Source organism: Rhinatrema bivittatum, chromosome 17 (genome assembly GCF_901001135.1).
Source record: "Rhinatrema bivittatum chromosome 17, aRhiBiv1.1, whole genome shotgun sequence".
NCBI classification, from domain to species: domain Eukaryota; kingdom Metazoa; phylum Chordata; class Amphibia; order Gymnophiona; family Rhinatrematidae; genus Rhinatrema; species Rhinatrema bivittatum.
This window is the reverse complement of record NC_042631.1, coordinates 36,855,761-36,874,394: the sequence shown is the minus strand read 5'-3', so window position 1 is coordinate 36,874,394 and position 18,634 is coordinate 36,855,761. Positions and strand designations below refer to the sequence as shown.

The following is an 18,634-nucleotide window of genomic DNA, read 5'->3' as shown; positions in this document are numbered from 1 at the left end:
TCTATCTCATCATTCACTCCTATGCACTCTAATTCTCCCATCTTACTACTTAGATTTCTGCCATTGACATACAGACATTTCAAAGTGTGTTTTTTGTTTGTATTAACATTCTGCTTTTCAGTTGATAGGGATAATTTGGAATTCTTTAGCTCTTTACTTCTAGGCACATGGACTACTTTTGCTTTTATTGGAACCTCTCTGTTGGGATGCTCTAACTCTCCTGTTTCATTAGTATCCTTTGAAGATAGCTCCCTCCGAACCATGCACTGCTGAGTGACTGTCTGCTTTCCCCCTTGTTCTAGTTTACAAGCTTCTCTATCTCCTTTTTAAAAGTTAGCGCCAGCAGCCTGGTTCTACAGTGGTTAAGAAGGAGCCCGTCCTTTCAGAAAAGTCTCCCCCTTCCCAAAAGGTTGTCCAGTTCCTTACAAAACTGAATCCCTCTTCCTTGCACCATCGTCTCATCCATGCATTGAGACTCCGGAGCTCTACCTGCCTCTGGGGTCCTGCACATGAAACTGGGAGCATTTCAGAGAATGCCACCCTGGAGGTTCTGGATTTCAACTTTCTACATAAATTCCTAAATTTGTCTTCCAGAACCTCTCTCCTACATTTTATATGTCGTTGGTGCCCACATGTACCACAACAGCCGGCTCCTACCCAGCACTGTCTATAATCCTATCTAGGTGATGCGTGAGGTCTGCCACCTTCGCACCAGGCAGACAAGTTAAACGGCGATCCTCACTCCCACCAGCCACCCAGCTATCTATATTCCTAATAATTAAATCACATCTGTGATGGCTGACCTAACCCTTCCATCCTGGGCAGTAGCCCTCGGAGAATTGTCCTCAGTGCGAGAGGACAGCGCATCACTTGGAGAGCAGGTCCGTTGCTACAGGATCAAACAATATTGCAAGAGGAAGGTCTCTCTCCTAAAACAGGGAGAGTTAAGATTGTTGGTTTAAGGTGTACTTGCTCTTTTGCAGTTTGTAATGGCTTTTTATGGCCTAACATAAGTATTATCCAAAGATTTTAGTGGGCCTGGTCTTTCTAGACCACACAAACCTCAGATATTTTCATGTTGGGCCAACAAACAGTCTAGCAACCTGCACAGAATCTGTTTTTCTGCAGGATTAGCACAGTTATCAGACCTGCAATGAGCATGCAGCTCTCTCCTGTGCTCTTGCTGATGCTTTACCTTTGTAGGTGCTTCCCTCCAGGCATAGAAGATGCTGCATGTGGCCTTGACTGGCTTTCCGACTTGGGTGGCCCACATTCTAATTCCTGCTGCAGTTCAACATCACATTTTGGCTCCAGCAACAGGAAGATGGCAGCTGCTGAAACTCTATTACTCCCAGTGTTGCCATCCGACCGCAGAAGAGGACATGCAGGCAGCTCCGAGCACCTTCTGACCAGCATCTGGCCAGAAAGAAGCAGGAGGTGGCAAACTATGGATGGCAAAGAGTGAGCAGGTAAAAATAAAGGCAAGAACAGAGAGAGCCTATAAATAACCTTCTGTAATGGTGCAACCCTGAGAATACATTTCTGCAGTGGTGCAGCCTCTCAGTGGACCTGCAACAGCTGCAGATGGTTATGTTCTTAACCATCTCAACTTTCACCTATTCCTGGTCCTGCAAGTTGCATAGCAGCACTGAGTTACACGGCCCTGACTTGTAACTGCCAAAGCAATGTTATTCACATTAACTGCAAACTTCAGGTCTGCTGCAACCCATTCAGTCCACTGGGAGATGCCCAAATGTCTAGTTACTGTAACAAACCAAAAACGATCAATGCCACTAGCACAGTGTAATATAATCAGTAATTATTGAAGAGGGGAACCAAACGGTTCACTCACTGTGAAACTCTAATTTTCATACCATTACACTATTGTACTATATTGTTATCACTTGTGAGATGTTTATTTATTATTTTATGACCTACACGTCAAGTGGGAATGACCTTATCCGGTGCTGAAAAATTTTTTTTGTGTTAAAAAATTTTTTTTATGAGAGGTTGGAGAGGTTTCATATAACTGTAAAGGCAACCCTGCCTTTTTCAAGCATATTATAATCATGAAGCCACCAACCACCTCCGTTTTTTTATATTGTGAATGTGTGATATTAAAAACTTTAATTGACTAATCTCTTTAGGATTCAAAAGTCTATAGTAACATCTGGGAGGTATCTCCAAAAGATTTGATGATGATGTTCCTTAATGTTGTTTGAAATTATGTTCCTTAATATTATTTTGAAATACCACGACACCACCACTTGTACGCTATACAGTGTGATCTATGTAGGTTGCACTTTCTGACAGAGAACTTGCTCCTTGTTAATTCTATATGACACCTTTAAGCCTATAAAAGTCCCAACATGTACATGTTTCGGACGATCCGCGTCCTTCCTCAGGGGATGTTCCAGCAGGGTGATGTCTAACCCACTTATTGATGACAGTAATTAATAACAAAAATTGAAAATTACTTCCCTAAAACTTGTGTGAAGATGTCTCCGTTTTTAAACTGCATTCCTTCCTTGTTGCATTTTCCCATGGAGTCTTCAGGTTTCTACTCCATCAATTGGGTACCTTTTGCCGGTGTCCAGTCCGGATGTCGACTGAACCTAGGTCCAAAAAATACTCCTTTTTATACAGTCCATTGTATTCTGATGAAAACCAATCAGAAACGTGTTTGATTCCATCCTATTGGGAGTCACTATGTTCGCGGGTCTGACCTATACAATTATAACACCCTGCCAATTAAAGTTTTTAATATCACACATTCACAGTATAAAAAACGGAGGTGGTTGGTGGGTTCATGATTATAATATGCTTGAAAAAGGCAGGGTTGCCTACACAGTTATATGAAACCTCTCCAACCTCTCATAAAAAAAAATTTTTAACACAAAAATTTTTTTTCAGCACCGGATAAGGTGATTCCCACTTGACGTGTAGGTCATAAAATAATAAATAAATTTATCACAAGTGATAACGATATAGTACAATAGTGTAATGGTATGAAAATTAGAGTTTCACAGTGAGTGAACCGTTTGGTTCCCCTCTTCGATAATTACAAATGTCTAGTTAGCCAGTCTGCTCCATATAGAGTGTTGGAACAAATTTATAACAAAAGACAGGGTTCACTCATCTGTCCTGACTTTTAGAAGCAAAATAATTCTCCAAAGGACAGAAAATCACTAAATCTGACTTTCTGGAAAAAAAATAGGACTATCTTAAATGCAGCCCGGATTTATGCATAGGCAACATAGATAATTTCCTTGGGCGCCAAATTTTGAAGGCACAAAATATCCAGACCAAAGAGAAGTCAGCTTCTGCTTGTTATAGTGCCATGTGCCAGCACAGCTTCAAAGGGGCACCCATTGCCATAGCACTGCCTATGGGTGTCTCAATCTTAAATCTGGCCCTGCTCAGATGAGTTTAAAAACCAGAAACATCGGGCCAGTATTTTCAGAGAACAGATCTAAAAACAATCCCCATTGATTCGCTATGGGAGGCACCCCTTATGCACCTCTTCACACTGTCCAAATACACACACCCGCTCACACCCTCTGACACACATGCTAATCTCTCCAAATACACAAAGACACACATAGCCATAGACACAGTCACACAGACCACTTCCCTCCCACACACACACACACACACGCACGCACTCTGAATCTAGCCAATAGATGTTACTGTTGAGTAAGGGCTAAGATACAACTTACCCTTGGGAATTTGTATGCTGCCTTTACAGCATCTCTGGCCCCAGCTGACTCAGGTCACAGAAGCCTAGCCAAGGATAGCAATGCATGGCATGAATATTTAAGGCACTTGGTCAGCCTAACTAATGTTTTTTTAAATTGCATTTTTCTAGTCACATACATGGTCTTATAGGTTTTATGGACTGGGATTGTTTGATCAATTGATTTTAATTTGTAATATGTAATAGAAGTTGTTTTATAAGCCACTTTGATATAAATAGAAAATAACAAATACATGCTGTTAAATAAATAGAGGAAGCACATGAGATCACTCTATGAAGAGATCAATTGAGAAATTCTGAAATTACTTACTAACACTTATAAAGGGTGTCAGGTTTTGTGCAGTTGGATGTGAAAAGGGTTCAGCTGAGAGTTCAGTTGCTGTGTCACAGCTGTGATATTAAAGTTTCCCAGCCCTTGGGTAGAAACATAGAAACACAGAAACATAGAAATGACGGCAGAAGACCAAACGGTCCATCCAGTCTGCCCAGCAAGCTTTTCCCCCGTACTTATCTGTTACTCTTGTCCCTTGTAAGTGACTTTTTTTGTTCTATTTCCCTTCCACCCCCACCATCGATCTATTTCCCTTCCACCCCTGCTATCAATGAAGTTAGCAGTGCTGGAGCTACATCTAAGTGAAGTATCTAGCTAATTGGTTAGGAGTATCAGTGCTGGAGCTGCTTCTAAGTGAAGAATCTAGCTAATTGTTTAGGGTAGTAACTGCCGTCATAGCAAGCTACTCCCATACATGTTTATCCAGCCTGTGCAACTCAGTCCTTGTTGGTTGTTGTCCAAATATAAATTATCTTTTCAACATTCCCCCTGCCGTGGAAGCAGCAATCTTTTCATCATTCCCTCTGCCGTTGAAGCAGAGAACTATGCTAGATATCATTGAAAGTGAAGTATCAGGCTTATTTGCTTTGGGGTAGTAACCACCATATCAAGCAAGCTACTCACCTGCTTTTTTGTGGATGCAAATCCTTTTTTTCACATTTCCCCTTGCTGTTGAAGCATAGAGCAATGTTGGAGTCACATTAACCGTATGTATGTTTATTGAATTAGGATATTAATCTCCAGGTAGTAGCCATCATTCCCGCAAGCCGCCCCCATGCTTCTTCACTTCATTTACATCCTCTAGACTTTATGGATCCACAGTGTTTATCCCATGCTCCTTTGAAATCCTTCACAGTTTTGGTCTTCACCACTTCCTCCGGAAGGAGAATAAATCTCACATAAACCAGGAACCAGCTACATTCAAATCAATTTCCCTTTTAATTGAACTATACAGTAAAGACATACTTTACTAAAACAAGGAAAAAGTGAAAACTATGTATTTATATGGTTTTCTATCACTTTTTAATGTGCATTTTCAATCCTATTGAAAATGAACATAAGCTCTTTAGGTTTCTAGTTATTTTCAATAACACATAGGAATATTCATTTGAAATTAATGGGTAATCTGAAATGAAAAAGGCCATTTTTGTTTTTTTCCATTTAAATCATAACAAATTACATTGCCCCCGAAAATAATTAAAATTTTTGTTTGCATTCATTTTTGGATCCCATTCAAGTTTATGGGGAAGCAAACCAGCAGGCTTTAGTTTTCTACTCACAGCTAGCCAATGAAAGTCAGACAGAATGGAGCTAGGGTGGGAAGAACAAGTAAAGAGCAGGATCAATCAATGTCAAGCATTGTTTCAACCAGCCTATCCTAGCTGCCACCTGCATGGATTGGCAATGTGTTCCTCATTTTTTTTTTACCCTGAAACTAAAAACAAAATGTAACTTTGAGCAGTCACTATGTTCCCAAAAAAGTAAAAAAATAAAATAAAATAAAGGTTTGGAAAGGAAAGAAAAGCGAAATTTAAAGCAAAGTGTGCTGGGCTCTTGGCTGTTGTCACAGTGTTACTGTGTGAGAGGAAACAAAGCAATTTAATTTGTTCACTGTTACCAAGTTACTGTCATTGAGCAGGCAGGAGTTAGTGCGTCTCTGTGTGCACTAGCAGTGCAGACAGAGATCTTTTCTTATTTTAACAGTTGCAGTGACTCTGACCAGTGTCCATTGATAAAGTAGAAACCCATCTTTTCCTTCCTTTGTGCTCTCTGACTTTCTGTGTGTGAGACGTTTTTCCATAAGCTGTGTCATTTTCTAGAGGATGTCTACATAGTCATAGTCAGCAAGCAGAAAGTGTGTGGCTTGCTTTGTAACGTAAGTGATTGTGTGAATTCTTTGCTTTGGTGTTTACTCAAGAGGATGTAGGGGAAGATACCTGTGCCAGAAATTATTTCAATGGTAGCAGAAGAACTGCTACAAATCACTGTTAAGCTGGAAGATGTAATAAGGTAGATTGACAAACTAAAACGTGGCAAATTGCTTGGACCAGATGATATATACACCAGAGTTCTGAAAGAACTCAAAATAAAATTGCAGATCTGATACTGGTAATTTGTAACCTAACATTGGGATCATCCTCTGACCTTAAAACTGGAGGGTAGCCAATGTAACCCCGATCTTTAAAAAGGACCCCAAGGGTGGTCCGGGAAACTATAGATCGGTGAGTCTGACTTCAGTGCCAGGAAAAATCATGGAAACTATTCTAAAGAACAAAATTGAAGAACATATAGAAAGACATGGTTTAATGGGACGCAGCCAGCATGGATTTACACAAGGAATATCTTGCCTCAGCAATCTACTACATTTTTTTTGAAGGGGTTAATAAACATGTGGATAATGGTGAGTCAGTGGATGGTAGCTATTTGGATTTTCAGAAGACATTTCACAAAGTGCCCAATTAGAGACTCCTCAGAAAATTATAAAGTCATCGGATAGGAGGCAATGTGAATTGCAAACTGGTTAAAAGATAGGAAGTGGAGAGCAGGACTAAATGGTCAGTTTGCTCAGTGGAGAAGTTAAACAGAGGAGAGCCTCAGGGATCTGTATTTGGACCAGTGCCTTATATAACTGATCTGGAAATGGTGCAGCTGCAAAAGTTAAAAGTGCTCAACAGGCATGGACATTGTTTAAAAATACAATCCTAGAGGCGCAGTCCAGATGTATTCCATGCATTAAGAAAGGTGGAAGGAAGGCAAAACGATTACAGTCATGGTTAAAAGGTGAGGTGAAAGAGGCTATTTTAGCCACAAAAAAACATCCTTCAAAAATTAGAAGAAGGATCCATCTGAAGAAAATAGGATAAAACATAAACATTGTCAAGTTAAGTGTAAAACATTGATAAGACAGGCAAAGAGAGAATTTGAAATGAAGTTGGCCATAGAGGCAAAAACTCATAATAAAAACGTTTTAAAATATATACAAAGCAAGAAACCTGTGAGGGAGTCGGTTGGACCATTAGATGACCGAGGGATTAAAGGGGCTTTTAGGGAACATAAGGCCATTGCAGAAAGACTAAATAGAAACATAGAAATGACGGCAGAAGAAGACCAAACGGTCCATTCGGTCTGCCCAGAAAGTTTTGCACTTTTTTTTTCGCATACTTATGTTACTCTTGGCTCTTAGTAACCTTTTAATTCTATTTCCCTTCCACCCCCACCATTAATGAGAGATCAGTGTTGGAACTGCATCTAAGTGAAATATCTAGCCCAACTAGTTAGGGTAGCAACCGCCGCAATAAGCAAGCCACAGCCACACCCACGCCCACCTGCCCACCCAGACTAAATAATTCAGTCCTTGTTGGTTGTTGGCCTTTCTTCATTCCCCCTGCCATTGAAGCAGAGTGTTATGCTGGATATGCATTGAAAGTGAAGTATCAGACTTTCACCCCTGCCGTTGCTTCCGTGTTTACGGGAGATACCAGTTTCGGTGATGGTTTTCAAGGGTGATGTCAGACGTACTGAACCAAATCACTGTGAACCAGGAAGATGTAGTAGGCCAGATTGACAAACTAAAGAGTAGCAAATCACCTGGGCTGGATGGTATGCATCCTAGGATACTGAAGGAACTAAAAAATGAAATTTCTGATCTATTAGTTAAAATTTGTAACTTATCATTAAAATCATCCATTGTACCTGAAGACTGGAGGGTGGCCAATGTAACCCCAATATTTAAAAAGGGATCCTGGGGTGATCTGGGTAACTATAGACCAGTGAGCTTGATTTCAGTGCTTGGAAAAAATAGTGGAAACTATTCTAAAGATAAAAATTGTAGAGTATATAGAAAGACATGTTTTAATGGAACACAATCAACATGGGATTACCCAAAGGAAGTCTTGCCTAACAAATCTGCTTCATTTTTTTGAAGGGGTTAATAAACATGTGGATAAAGGTGAACCAGTAGATGTAGTGTATTTGGATTTTCAGAAGGCGTTTGACAAAGTCCCTCATGAGAGGCTTCTAAAAAAACTAAAAAGTCATGGGATAGGAGGCAATGTCCTTTCGTGGATTACAAACTGGTTAAAAGACAGGAAAGAGAGTAGGATTAAATGATCAATTTTCTCAGTGGAAGGGAGTGGGCAGTGGAGTGCCTCAGGGATCTGTATTGGGACCCATACTTTTCAATATATTTATAAATGATCTGGAAAGAAATATGACGAGTGAGGTAATCAAATTTGCAGATGATACAAAATTGTTCAGAGTACTTAAATCACAAGCAGATTGTGATAAATTGCAGGAAGACCTTCTGAGACTGGAAAATTGGGCATCCAAATGGTAGATGAAATTTAATGTGGATAAGTGCAAGGTGATGCATTTAGGGAAAAATAACCCATGCTATAGTTACACAATGTTAGGTTCCATATTAGGAGTTACCACCCAAGAAAGAGATCTAGGCGTCATAGTGAATAAAACATTGAAATCGTCGGTTCAGTGTGCTGCGGCAGTCAAAAAAGTAAACAGAATCTTGGGAATTATTAGAAAGGGAATGGTGAATAAAACTGAAAATGTCATAATGCCTCTGTATCGCTCCATGGTGAGACTGCACCTTGAATACTCTGTACAATTCTGGTTGCCGCATCTCAAAAAAGATATAGTTGCGATGGAGAAGGTACAGAGAAGGGCGACCAAAATGATAAAGGGAATGGAACAGCTCCCCTATGAGGAAAGGCTGAAGAGGTTAGGGCTGTTCAGCTTGGAGAAGAGACGGCTGAGGAGGGATATGATAGAGGTGTTTAAAATCATGAGAGGTCTAGAACAGGTTAATGTGAATCAGTTATTTATTCTTTTGGATAATAGAAAGACTAGGGGTCACTCCTTGAAGTTAGCATGTGGCACATTTAAAACTAATCAGAGAAAGTTCTTTTTCACTCATCGCACAATTAAACTCTGGAATTTGTTGCCAGAGGATGTGGTTAGTGCAGTTAGTGTAGCTGTGTTGAAAAAAGGATTGGATAAGTTCTTGGAGGAGAAGTCCATTACCTGTTATTAATTAAGTTGTCTTAGAGTGTTGATGCTTACTCCGCCAGGAGGGTGGAGTTAGCAATCTGTTGACGCTCGCCCTGCCAGGAGGGCGGAGTGAGCGATCTGATGAAGACCAGCTCCCCAAAGGGGAGGAGATAGTAATCTGTAATGACTCTGGATGCTGGATACTCCTCTTGAAGAAGGAGTTAACAATCTGTTAGCAATCCCCCGCCTGGGGGCGAAGTAGCACGATGTTACAGTTCTTGCTAAGGAGTAGCAATCTGTTAGTGATCTGCTCTTCCAGAGGGAAGGAGTAGTAACTGTTATGCTTGTTCCTGTAGAAAGATGAACCAGCAACCTGTATGATCCCCATGGGGGAATAGCTATGTGATATGGATCAGCTTCTGCAGAGAGAGAAGTAATGGTCTGATGAGGGTTGGCTCCCACAGAGTGGCAGATGATAATACTGCTCTTGTTAATGTAGGAATACCATCTAGTAGAATAGTGAATCCCTAGGCCGATGGCAGATGACAGCGCCCTCTATTGGAGATCCTGAGAGGGACCACCGGCTAGGCTGGAGTATTGAGACAAACACAGATAGTTCTTTATTAGACTGGAAGTAGAACCACCAGAGGTGGCAGTAGTGAGTTGATATGCCCGACAGGGCTGAAGTCCCTCTGATACTGGAACCACGATCTCTGAGTTGCTGAGCTGTAAGAAGAGACTATAGGCAGTGAGTAGACAGGGTCTGCAGAGCATAACCAGTGGTAGATGATACAGTCACAATTGTAGATCTCTGTAGAGTCTTCTATATGCAACAGAGAGTCTTCAGTAGTCAGGAACAGGAGCCGCAGGCAATTACTGGTTTCTGTAAGCAGTCTGAAATAGAGTTCACAATACTGTGTACGGAATGGCTTCTGAATAGAAGAGAGGTTCGAGGAGATATAGGAACATAGGCCCTCGTGGAGCGAGTACCAGTTCCTGTCTGTTAATCTGTAATAACAATCCATAAGCTATAGGTGTTACGCTTGGGCTCCGGACAGGAGTCGTGCACACCACCCGGCAGGGTGGCTCCAGGTGGAGAGAGACAGGAGGCTCGAAACAGAGTCAGGTACCAGGCTGGGTCAGGGCAGGCAGCAAATGGCAGTGTCTAGTACAGGCTGGGTCAGGGCAGGCGGCAAGTGGCAGTGTCAAGTACAGGCTGGGTCAGGGCAGGCGGCAGTCAGCAGTGTCTGGGTCCAGGCTGGGTCAGGGCACAGTAAGCAGGACAAGGCAGGTCAGAAGGCCCGTAGGCCACACACACACACACACGGAAGGCCCGTAGGCCACACACCAATAGCGGGGCAAGGCAGGTCAGAAGGCCCGTAGGCCACACACACACACACGGAAGGCCCGTAGGCCACACACCATAGACGGGGCAAGGCAGGTCAGAAGGCCCGTAGGCCACACACACACACACGGAAGGCCCGTAGGCCACACACCATAGACGGGGCAAGGCAGGTCAGAGGGCCCGTAGGCCACACACACACACACGGAAGGCCCGTAGGCCACACACCATAGACGGGGCAAGGCAGGTCAGAAGGCCCGTAGGCCACACACACACACACGGAAGGCCCGTAGGCCACACACCATAGACGGGGCAAGGCAGGTCAGAAGGCCCGTAGGCCACACACACACACACGGAAGAAGGCCAAAAGGCCGCACAAGGCAAGGCAAGGATAGGCCCGAAGGCCACGCAAGGCAAGGCAAGGCAAGGATAGGCCCGAAGGCCACGCAAGGCAAGGCAAGGATAGGATAGGCCCGAAGGCCACGCAAGGCAAGGCAAGGATAGGCCCGAAGGCCACGCAAGGCAAGGCAAGGCAAGGATAGGCCCGAAGGCCACGCAAGGCAAGGCAAGGCAAGGATAGGCCCGAAGGCCACGCAAGGCAAGGATAGGCCCGAAGGCCGCACAAGGCAGGCTAGAGCAGGGAGCCCAGGTGAGCTCGATGCCGAAGCACCGAGGCAACTGTCAGGCAGGGTTAAGAGGGCACACCCAGAGCATAGAGTGGACATAGGAGATGGACTGGGCCTGTCAGGAAAGTCAGCACTAGAGGGACCCCTGGTGGTGAGGCGGTAGCACAGCAGCCACAGCCGTAACAATAGGTATGCGATATCTTCGGAGGAAGAAGAGAGTATGAGAAAGGAATTAGGAACATAGGCCCTCGTGGAGCAAGTACCGATTCCTATCTGCAATGGTAACTCACGATCTCCATACCTGCGATAACGTCTTAGACTGAAGGGAGCCTTAGCGATCAGGAACAATGGCCCTCGAGGACCGGGTACTCCTAGTACGTTGAAAAGGTCGAGCAATGGAGAAAGGTTTCCCCTTGCTGACTCGGATCATTGTTGCAAGTAGCGTGGACTGCCGAAGCAATTCCAGAGGAGTTCCTTGCTAACTCGTTAGAGGTTAGCAAACAAAGACCTTTTAAAGTAAGAATAGATAAGGTCACTATGGGGGAAGCCCCCGAGGTTCGCGCCCTTGCTGGTACAAAGTCTGGAGCACGCGCCCTTATGTCATCAGGAACATGGCAGATCTGTAGCGTGAAGCCAGCCCGGGGACACCGGGACCAAGAGGCAATGAGAAGCCGTGGCTGCATCTGTCCGTCAGAGCCGAAGGGAGTCGCCACAAAGGTAGAGAGGGTGGAGCGAGGGCAAGAATAGGCACGAACGCAACATAGAGAATAGCCACTACTATTATTAGCAACAGTAGAATGGGATCGACTTAGTTTTTGGGTACTTGCCAGGTTCTTATGGCCTGGATTGGCCACTGTTGGAAACAGGATGCTGGGCTTGATGGACCCTTGGTCTGACCCAGTATGGCATGTTCTTATGTTCTTAAGACAGAGCTCCTTACTTTCCTCCGAAGCCCACCTCCTCTCTTCCTCCTTTATTTCTGTGGATAACACGGTTATTCTCCTGGTCCCCTCAGTCCGTAATTTAGGAGTCATCTTTGGCTCCTCTCTCTCCTCCTCTTCTTTTATCTAAAACTCTGCTAAAACATGCTATTTCTTTCTCTACAACATTGTAAATATCCGTCCCTTCGTTTCTGAACACACTACCAAAACCTTTATCCACTCTCTCATCTCTTCCTACTTAAGACTATTGCAACCTGCTCTTCACAGGTTTCCCAGCGAGCCATCTCTCTCCCCACTACAATCTATCCCAAATTCAGCTTAACAATTTATCTTTTGCCAAAGTCACTACACCCATATAACCTCTCTTCAGAAGTCACTGCATTGACTCCCTATCTACTCTCACATAAAGCTCTTCTTTCTCACCTACAAATGCAGCTCCTTACTACCTCTCCTTTGGCATTAATGATGATAGTTGTGAGATGACCATGAGTACCCTGCTCAAGAAAAAGAGAGATTTTTTTTTAGTAGGAGGAAGCCACAGACAGGGTTGGGCAAGAAGAAGCTCAAGCTGGATTTCTGTACCTCTTGTTCGGGATGAGGAGAAAGCAGTCAGTGGAAGATGGCATAAGCAGTGGAAGGGAAGGGACACTAGGAGAGAAGCATGCAAAAGCAGTACAGCATTGCCTCCTGATTCCTTTGAGCAATGTATGCAACAGATACTTGACAAAAGTGCTGATTCAGATGAATGATGTGAGGGATTCTCAAACTTTGAGCAGGGGTGTATTAGTAGGGTACAGAGACAATTAGACAACAGGTGGACCCATGATTCATTTGTCAGGTCGCTGTTTACTTCCTAGGCGAGGCCCCGGTCTCTGGACCAGGCCTAGGCTGAGGCGCAGGAGTTGCACTCGGGCATAGGCTGAGTTCCCTTCTTTGGATCTCAATCTACTTCCTAGGTGAGGCCCCTGCCTCAAGCCTAGGCTTAGGCCCAGGCCCAACTGGTGACTTTTAAAAAAAATTGGTTTTCAAAATGAAATGAGATTCCGATGAAATTTCATCAGAATTTAACTTGTTCCATTTTGAAAACAATACAAAACGAAATAGGAAATTTCATCTCATTTCCTATTTCATTTCCCCCAGAATGCTCATCCCTACAAAATATTGTTTAATGCATGATCGAGAAAGCAGGTATATTGTACAATAGTCTTGAACTGGGACATTTAAGCATTCAAATCGTATTTTAGGTAGGCTGAAAACCATCTGTGCTCTGTGACATTAGACTAGGTTTAGGCACCCTTCATCATCATCATGACAGGATTTCTTATTTTGTGAAGTCAGAGCTCCTTGTCTTTGTTACAGGATAGGGTAAGATTTGCAATGTCTTGTTCTTAATTTTATACTCCTAGATTGATCCTAGTAGGGCATCAAATGCAGATAATTGAGATTCAGAATGGGGTCACCTTGAGGTTCATAGTTGATTGCTCAGAAAGTAGAACCTCAAGGTTTAGAGTGTGGAATGCTTGTCTTTGGAACAGGAATCTCTGAGCGTGGATCACTGCAGTTGACAATGTAGAAGGGTGTCTGGCTGGAGGATGGGGAATATTTTGAACACATTATTTACTGTGCATACAAACAGCATACAACTGCACCAAAAGTATGGAATTGAAACTAGTGCACAGCGCGTACATAAAGACATGGAGGACAGAGAGACCATGCAGATGATAATTTTCAAAGCGTGCAAAGTCTGCGGGTAGTTTTTACCTGCAGACTTTATGCTAATTCTCAAAGCGAAAGCACGCCTGCAATTTTGTTTTGGAAATTACCCTAGGAAAACTATCTGGCAAGTTTGCACTTCGTAATATATTCCAGTAGTTTTTCTGGCAAAATGTGCATGCATATGTAAAGGAATGACCCTACAACCCCTCTTTAACCTGTACGGGATCAGGCATCTAGCCACATCTACCTTAAAAGCCAGAGAGAGAGAGTTCTGGAAGCGGGTCCCCTGGGAGGAGGAATAAGAAGGTGAGTCCAGCTGGGAACAGACGGGCCCTGTGTCTCTAGGAGAAGGCAGCTCCTGACTCATCTTTGTCCTAAGGTAAAGCTGTGAGTGCACTGCTAGAGGTAAGCAGGCTACATATTATGAATGCTGGTAGGATTAATAAAGTAGAAGCTTGTTAAGAAAGAAGGCTGGAGACAGAGTGGATTGTGTCTTCAGCCTAAGAAGTTACTCAGCTTTCCCACAGAATATTTTTTTAAATGAAAAACTATGCAACAAACTTGAAACTCATCCCTAAACCTGCACCCAGGAATGCCTCTCTACTATGTGGGTAAAATGACATGCATACAGACTGTGTGTGCCCATTTTTTACCTGCATATTGGGCAGCAATTTCGTAGAAGCCCCTGGGTAAAGTACTGCTTTACTCGTGAATACAGTTTTTAAAATTGTCTTTCATGGGTGGAATATTTATTTAGCTCCTTGCAAACATCCAGCAAACTTTGACTAGATGAAGTTATTTAGCTAACTTTGGCAGGATATTCAGTAGTGTAGCCATACCACTGAATATATCTAATTATGTTAAAGTTAGCTAGATAACCTTAACTGGCTAACTTTAGGACTACTCTACAGCCAGTGTGACCAGAGTGAGTTGGAAAACGTATCCAGCTAACTTAACTCTGTCCCTGAATGTGCCTATGTTATATTGGGTAGCTAATTCCTGCTGAATATGGGCCCTACAGTGCATAAATCCTGGATCGGTGTTAGGCACGAGTAAGATACTGCAACACAGTACCGCCTTGGGACTCTTGGGACAAAAGGTGAGAAATCAAGAATGAGAATAAATAAATCACTCCAGCATGCTATATTGTCACCACTTGAAAAGTACTCATACTGCTTCATATGCTAGACAATAAGAGACTTGTGAAAGATAATACTCATGGGGTGGCTGTCCTTCACCAACCATATGGTCTCCTTCACTCTGGGAGCCTTGCAGGTTCTCCATTAGTCACTGGGGGCACCATGTTCCTAACATCTGCCCCTCCTGGTACCTAGGAAGCAGGGTATTCATAAGAAATGCCTACTGGGTGCTGATGGAATCCAGGTCGATCTAAAAAACACAAGATAGAAAACACATTGTATGGGCTCAGTTAGCACAGCTGAAAAACACCCTTTGCCTCTTTGTGACAATGATCAAGCAGCCTGTAGGAAAGGGACAGGAAGAATAAGTGACAGCATTGACTCTTCCGTCTCCAGATATGTCCATATCTTGGCATGGTTAAGTACATCTGATGAGTCGTATCCCTGTATAAGGTTTAGAAAGTGTGTGTGTGTGTGGGGGGGGGGGGGGGGGGGGGCTGGCGGGGTGAGAAAGACTTTCTGTTGTTCACGTTAGCATATATAAAATTAAGCCCTGCTGGAGGTATCCTTTACAGAGTCCTGCAGCATAGGTGGAGCCTTTCTGAGGGGCAGATGAGGCTCTGTTTCCCAGGACCTACCCCTTCTCTTGTTCCCTGCTGTTATGAGCAGCAGTGCAGGCCATGAAAGCAGGATAGGGGTTGAGTATTATATGGCTCAAGTACATCAGAGGTGAGCTTTCTTTGGGAGATGTCAATGCTGTTCCTTAATTTTGGAAGGCCAGCTATCCTAGGGAGGTTCATTTTGTAATGGATAACTTATGCAGCAAATACATTCACAAATTGTAACAATGCTCTTTTTTGTTTAATTTAGCTCTTGCCTTTTCATTGGTAGCTCGAGGCAAATTACATTCAGGTACTGCAGCTATTTCCTTGTTCCCAGGGGGCTTACAATAAGGGGACTATTTACTAAGCCATGGTACTTCCCCCTCTGGAGGAGGAAAATATTGTAGAGTTTATTAAACTGTGGTGTGTAGTATTTTCTCTGGTGGGAAAAATACCGTGGGTTAGTTGCCCCACAAATTCTGTGAAATGGAGGTCCTCAGCCTAGGGTCGCCATCTTGTTAAAGGGCCAGAGTGCTCCAAAGCCCCTCAGAATGTAAAAATCCCCAAGGGTCTTCTGAGACCCTTGTCCCACCCCTCTACCACCTCTAGAGGTGGCCTCAAAGCAAAAAAATGTAAAAAAAAAAAAAAGTTTTTAAATGGATGGCACAAGCCCCTCCCCTTCCTTCCCAACCACATCTGTTTGTCCAAATCCCCCCTCCCTGGCTTCCAGACTCACCCCAGGCCTCTTGGATCCCCCTTATCCCTGGTCATACCTGTTAAACCCTGATGGTCTAGTGGGCATACCTGGGAACTTTTGCATTCCGCTTCCACTGAGATTTCTCAAGATTAGCAGGGGGGGGAAGGAGAGCAGGCACAGCGACACAACACACTTCCTCTCTTCCCTCCCCCAACAAACAACAACGGGCATTCGGCAAAGTAAGAAATAGTGCTACCAGTTTCTCTAAATCCAGAGAGTTCTCAGGTATGCTAGTGGGGTCCAGAGCAGCTCCAGGCCCTGCACCATCCCTAAAAAATGGCACCGGCTGGCTGGTCTAAAACGTATGCACCCATCACCTCATGGAACATAAGATTGTTGTTATGTGCCCCGTCCGCAGCCATCCCGTGCATGGGCCTGCTCACCTTCACGGTCCCATGGCAGGTCCTAGGTCGGCCTCCCTAAGAGTAGTTGCCAGCTCCTCTAGGCCCCGGCGTCCTGCGGTGGCAGTTGCCGGGCCTTCCACTGTGCGCCAGGCCTCACACCGAGGCTCGGTGTCCTCAGCGATGTTGGCCATGCTCCTACACGCATGCGCACACGGACCGCCCGGCCTCTTGTAGGGCCAAGGGCAGGTCTTAGCTCCGTGGTGCACCCTGATTGATTCCCTGATATAAGGAAGTTCCTGACTGTGCTGCCTTGCCTTGGCAATTGGATCGGCTTGTATGCTAGATTACCTCTGCATTTTTTCCTGCTCTTGTCTAGTTCCAAGTCTCATTCCAGGATCCTTCTGTTCCAGTCCTGTTCCTGCCTTGTTCCTGCACCCTAGTTCCTGTTTGCCTTGTTCCTGTGTTCATCTGTACGTCTCCCCAGGTAGTACCTCTGGACTGTTTTACCAGTACTGACCTCAGCTTGTTCCTTGACCTGCCTGCCGCCTGCCTCAAGACCTCAGCTTGTTCCTTGACCTGCCTGCTGCCTGCCTTCCGACTTCGGCCTGCCTGTGACCTTGTCTGATCTCCGGTATCTGACCTCTGCCTTTATCCCACGGACTGACCTTTGGACTCTGACCTTTGCTCGCCTGACTTTATCCCTAGATTCTGGCTCTGTTCCTCGCCTTGCCATCGCCTACGCTATTCTGGTTCTCCTTGCTCGATCGGACCTCTAGTCTTGAACCCAATCTCGCTCTCCCCGTGTCTGTGGGCACGCTGGACTTCTGCTCTCCCAGGAGACCCTGCGAGGCCCACCTAAGTTCAAGTGGCCCTGGTCCCTAAGGGCTCCTCCCGCGAGGACCTCGGGCTTCCAGTGGTGAAGCTCACCCTAGCCTCTGTCTCCTCCAGTGCTCCACCCCCTGGGGGCAGTTGCCTTCTGTTCCCTATCAGGAGGTGTCTTTCCACTGCCCCAGGAGAAGGGTCCACCTCCGAGCGCAAAAATTGTTATTGACCGGCCAGAGGTCGAGATGCTGGAGAGAATTAGGTCAAAGGGGCAGTGTTGGGAGTGGAAGGACCTGCCCTACATGTTGAAAAACATATTTTTAAAAATATTTTCATGCTTTGAGGACACCTCAAAGAGGAGATGGTGGGAGGTCTGGAATGGGATAGAGGGAGTTCTCACAAGACCCCAGGGTTGTTTGTTTTTTTTTCAACTCTTTGTGGCGGGAGCGTGCTTTGGGCCACTTGAACCCTTTAACACACTGCCCTGGGAGTGTAGGAATGCATGTTAGTATCCTGATGCTCCCGGTGAACATTTGCTACTGTTCCAGACAGTGGCATAGCCAGAATTGATTTTTTGGGTGGGCACAAGGTTAACATGGGTGGGCTGTAGGCATGCAGGTCTACTAGTTGTTTTTTTACTGATAAATAATGCCAAATTATGCAGCATAGCATTCACATCTACGCCTAAGTATGAGGTTTACTTAATGATACAAACATAATTCACGGTGATTTGTGGTACTTTAGCCTTCTTATTATTACGATTTTATACACGGCTCCTACCTGTCCATAAATTTTGAGAGAGCGGTTGTGTTGCTTATATTTAAATTGCTAACATCTCAAAATATAGATATATATTTTTACCTTTGTTGTCTGATCTTTGTATTTTTCTAATCAGTTGGTCCTGGTCTCTTTTTCCCATTTTTTCCCTTATAGCTCATTTCCTAATTCCTTTTCAGTGTCTTTCTTCTATTACTGTCTTCTTCCCTTCCACACACACACACACACACACACACACACATACACGCTTTCTCTCACAGACTCCCTCTCACACACTCAAGCTGTCACTCTCATATGCTCTCCCCCCCCCCCCCCCACAAGCTCACATTCAAGTTCTCACTTTCTCACCCCTCCCCAGGCTTATATTCTTATGCACACACAGACGCACATCCAGGCACCCATTCTCACCCACACACATAAACCCAGACTCCCATTCTCACCCACAAACCCATGCTCCCAGTCTCACCCACACATAT

The 18,634-nt window shown here is 44.4% G+C and overlaps 1 long non-coding RNA gene across 1 annotated transcript in view; it reads right to left on the bottom strand.

The window, feature by feature from the left end:
- LOC115079244 overlaps window positions 1-3,766 on the bottom strand; it is a 37,546-nt gene extending 33,780 nt beyond the window's left edge. Inside the window, exons 1-2 of the long non-coding RNA XR_003853233.1 lie at window positions 3,720-3,766; window positions 1,196-1,445 (exon numbers count right to left, since the gene is read on the bottom strand). This is a non-coding gene — a long non-coding RNA (uncharacterized LOC115079244). The remainder of the gene's footprint in view (window positions 1-1,195; window positions 1,446-3,719) is intronic.
- Window positions 3,767-18,634: the final 14,868 nt, after the last annotated feature.